Source organism: Octodon degus, unplaced genomic scaffold (genome assembly GCF_000260255.1).
Source record: "Octodon degus isolate 3935 unplaced genomic scaffold, OctDeg1.0 scaffold00006, whole genome shotgun sequence".
In the NCBI taxonomy this organism is placed as follows: Eukaryota; Metazoa; Chordata; class Mammalia; order Rodentia; family Octodontidae; genus Octodon; species Octodon degus.
Genome location: NW_004524582.1, coordinates 6740675 through 6745632, shown reverse-complemented (window position 1 = coordinate 6745632; position 4958 = coordinate 6740675).

Genomic DNA, 4958 nt, shown 5'->3' with positions numbered 1-4958 from the left:
AGATTAAAATGAAATAAAATAAAAGAGAAACTACAAATATGCTCAGATTACAGTCTTCCAAGAGATGCCTCCAAGAGACTGTTTCACTCCTTCCTTTTATGCCCCCTAGAGGTCTTGTAATATCCATGACAGCCCTATCCATGAAACCACCCTCCTCACTCCACGTTCTATGTTATCAGAGTAGAAGTGGCTAAGCGCACACTGTGTGCTGCTGTGATTCCTCTCACACAGGGATGCCCTGGCTCAGTATCCAGTGTTTCAGGCCACGGAAGCAAGTCATAAGCTCAATTCAGACACCTGAGCCTCTAGGCTGGTGCCAAAACGGGGCCCTGCGGTATAACTGACCATATAGAGAAGTCTCGGTGCCTGCAAATGCAGAAGCTCACTGTCCTCCTAGAGATGTTGGTTCCTGGGATGCACTTACGTATGGAATCAGAGTGGATGACAATGAGAACCTGTGTGTCTTGCATTGTCTCATCCATCACACTTATGAGTTCCAGCTTGGTGGAGCACTGCTTGTTCACGCCTCCTCTAGAACGTCCTGATTAGGAACAGGTCACATGTGTGAACACAACTGGCTGAACCCAAGTAACCAGCAGTCTTAGCCCTGGGTATCTTGGCCAACATCTTCCCCATCTGTGCATTTACGTGGACTTGCAGGCTAGTGTGAATTATCTAATCAGCTCATACAGTTCCTCATAGCACTAACAATTATTTGCACAAGTTGTCTCTTTAGGATAAGTAATTCTGGGAATCTCTGACCTCATAAGTTCCAAAAATGTAACTCAAGCTCACGCATATGTGCATGCCTACTAAGACTATAATACAAAACTTCACTGTGACAGACCTGGCCGAATTCAGATTCTTAGATGTCACCATTAGTGACCAAAGCCACCACTTTACTTCTCAGAATAAACTATGCAGGACCTCTGCCCTAAGATATTTAAAAATCTTAAAACGCTAACTTTTTTTATTTTATTTTTTTCCATAATTTCATTGACACACAAATAGCAATGAGACAGTTTCAAACCAAATTGATAGGACAGTTTCAATAATTAACACATTGCATACTCTCTTCCTAGTGGTTATTTGTTGTACAAGATGCAGACAAGATATCCTATTTACAGACACTATTAGAACAAACCCCTCTATTCATTAAGAGAATGTAACTATATATCTATCCTAACCACTTTGAATACACAGATACAAAATGGACATACATCTGTACACCCTTTTTTTGTTAAGTTCCATTATATGAATATTATAGGTGTGTAAACTCAGCAAAATATTCTAAAAGAGTCCAGTAGCCCATAATAGCATTGGGTCTTCCACTTCACTGGCAGTGTCAGAAATTGTTGACCTGAGTCTCCTACAGCTCAACATAACACCATGACTTTACTTCTTATCCTTTGTTTTATACTTTTCTGCTGGATGGTTAAGACCAAGGTAAAGCAGGACCTATGCAACAAGAGTTGTAGCTTTTGGGTCTGATAAGGTCAGTGAAATCCCCTCAGGATTTATGCTGAGATCCTGTACCTCAGATTGTAGATCCTTTGTCAGTGTCAGCCATGTGGATGAGTCACGGCCATTGCTTGGCCATTGTGCTCCCCGTGAAAGCCTGAGAGAATGATAAAGCCCTAACTTTTCTTCCAGCTTCAGATTTCTGCCTTGATAAGGCACCAGAAGGTTTACTCAAGCATTTTCAACTTGATTAAATGCAAAATGGAAAACCAGTCAGAAGGCAAATTTCAAAATCAAAGTGTTTCAAGGATTGACCCCAATTTTGACACGTTTTGATTGACAGCTTCTAAATCTCACCCCTCGGTGACTGTCTTCCCTGTCGAAAAACTAATAAAGCCCCGTAATGCCAACTTTTGATCTCAGCATCAGGTTTGAATTACACAAGCCCCTGCAAGGGGTAGGATTCCTCACTCCACCCTGACAACAGTAAAAGCTGGAAGCCTAACTTCTTCTCTCAGCTGATTTCAAATCCGCTTCTGAGTTCCTCTATGATGCCTAGACACTTTCTTACACTGCTAATACATGTCCCCACGTGCTAGACACAGATGTGACACCGTGTCTTTTTAGTTTATGTTCTTATATTTATTCCAGTCAATATATAGAAGCTAATTTGATTGTAGCTTCCTCTTGCTCTTTAAAGAGAAAGATAAAAATAACAACAAAGCATCAATATTTTAACATATCTCAATAATTAATACATTACCAATTGTTGTCCTCATAATAGCTAGTCAGATTATAAAATACAGGTTTGATGTCTTGTCCAAACAATACTAGCACAAACCTTTCCTTTCACTGAACCAAGAAACTAGCTGTATAACTACAGCTACGACACTGTTTCTTTTCTTTCTGGTTTTCTTTTTCATACTGGGAATGGAACTGAGGATCTTGTGCTTCTCAGGCAGGCACTTAGGTCCCTAAGCTACATCCTCGCAACTATTACTCTCTTAACTATTTTGTGATAAGAAATTTTGTATCTTTTTCCATTCCTTCTGTTCCTCTTCCCCATCACAGTTTGTCTTTTCTTTTGAACAGTTCACCATCCATTTTTCAATCTGAATTAAATTTGAATTCTATTGTAAGTGGAGTTCTGTTGTACCTTTGAAGGAGTCTTGACAGCTAAAAGAAGCTATAAAGACAGGTCTGCAGACAGACACACTGATGACAGACTGACACTGAAGCAGTCTCAGTACTCTAAAGGTAATGAGACTGCCTCAGCTTGAACTTCAAAGCATTGGGGGCTGAATTTAGGAAATATGATGAACTGACTCTAGTTCACACTGCTTATAATGCTAAAATGCCCATTCATCCCTGAGAGATCTTGTGAAAAATGTTGATGCAGTAGAGCTCACACGGAGCCTGATTCTAGAGCAGGGTTTCAGGACTTGATTAAGGGTGCATAGTAGGTGTTTAATTCCTAATCTGATCATTAACAGGAAAGCGACCTCCCCTCAAGATATGGAATTTCTAATTTCTAAGACAAAAAGAAAACAAAAGGTAAGATGTAAGCACAGACTCTACAGGACAGCTAATGTCCTTTCTTTTCAGATGAGTAATGCTTTAGTGAACCGATTTATTTCTCCCGGAAACTCCATTTTCCTCACATGCTAGCAATTATTATTACAAAAGCCCATGCCCATTACTTCTCTTGAGAAATAAAATATACCCTAGTATCCAGACTGTCCATGTGACAGAGTCTGTCACTGCTGTCATGCAAATGTGGGTGACTGTTTTCTGTCTGTCAGCCTTTGTCTGTCTTTCTTGGTGATCTCTCCTTAAAAATTTCAGGTCCTACTTGCTTTAGCCTATATTTCTTGTCAAAGTCTTCAGCATTCCCAGAGTCTATAGGTTCTTTGTGAGAGTTATCACAGACACGCAGGCAGGATACAAGGTAAGACGTATATAGGTGCAGTCTATTTTTATTTTAAGCCCTATATCAAGTTGTAACACAAAGTAGATTATTTTGCTTACATTCGTATAACTTACTCTGTTAACTTAGTAAACCACACATGCATACATGTGAATAATATTTAGTATCTGTTTTTACACAACCCATCACATTATTTTCTCTGATGTTCTCATTGTTGGAGCTTTCATTCTTCTGTATTTAGATTTTTCCATTTTGATTCACAGTAGGAACAAGTTACCTACCCCTAGACCAGGACTTTGCTTTCTGCTGTGTAAAGATTGGGAGTGAGGAATTTCTAATGAAATTTCTTAATGTTTACTTTCACCGTATGCCAAATGATGGGGCTTTATTATTGCAATTCCCTTGCCTGCTTTAAATCCTGTCATCCTGCACAGCTTGCATGCCTGTTGGACCACAAGATCGACCTTCACCGATTGTCACAAACTTAAAATTAGACAGTTTGTTTATTAAAGGCGCTGGATTGTTGGTAATGATCAAACCTATTTCTGGATACTGGTTTTATTTATTGTGTTGGGTTTCTCCATCTGTGCACAATTTAATGGTAAGTTTCTGGGATTGCCCTTAATATATTGATAATTTTAAGAAAATATTACTTTGATTTACCTCATTGACCATCATTTTTGCACTGGGGAATATTTTTTCTCTTTGCTATTGGAGATTCATGGCTAATAACTGAGCCTCCCTTAATGATACGACTGTATGTGGAGATATTAGGCTGTTTGCTGTCATCTGGACTTCACTAGGTAACTATAATTCTGTCACTTCAGAATTTCATACATATTCAGTGATATTGGTTGGTCTTGCACCGATTACAAAAGATCCTGGCATTGTGAAGACATTTCCTTTTTGTGATATTCACATATGAGGGTGATGTATCTTGCTGAGCATATCAAAATAGGGAAATTGGGGACATGCCAATAGGCTTTCTAAAATTATTTTTTATTGCAAATATTATTTCCTGGTCGATGGAACTCGCATTGTAAAAGGAAAATACCTTAGTTTAGGATTTTTGTCTGCTTTCCTTTCATACATGTATTCCTGACATTTAACTTATTTTTACTCCTTTGAAGACTGTTTAACATTAAACCAATCAGTGAAGCAAACCGAATAAGTGCACAGAGATGCACCTAGAGCATAGATATTAGTTTGTAATGCAGTATACGATGCCATAAATGATCATAGAGCATTGCTTGCTATGTATCTTTTTTTTTTTTTTTTAATTTTGCAGAACCGGGGATTGAACTCGGGTCCTTGTGCTTGCCAGGGAAGCGCTTATCCCACTGAGCCATTGCCCCAGCCCCTTGCTATTTATCTTCAGAAAAGGTCAGTACTATGTAGAAAAATATTTTTGAAGGAAAACTATCTTTTAAACAATGCCCTTCCATTAGATCTTTTTTCCAATTAAAAGAGGGCATTGCTTAGCTTCCTGTCTTCTTCCGCCAACCTGAGTACTGCCAGGAACGCAAGGGTCAACTTTACCTAACCAAGTAAAATGGATCTGTTTTGCTTC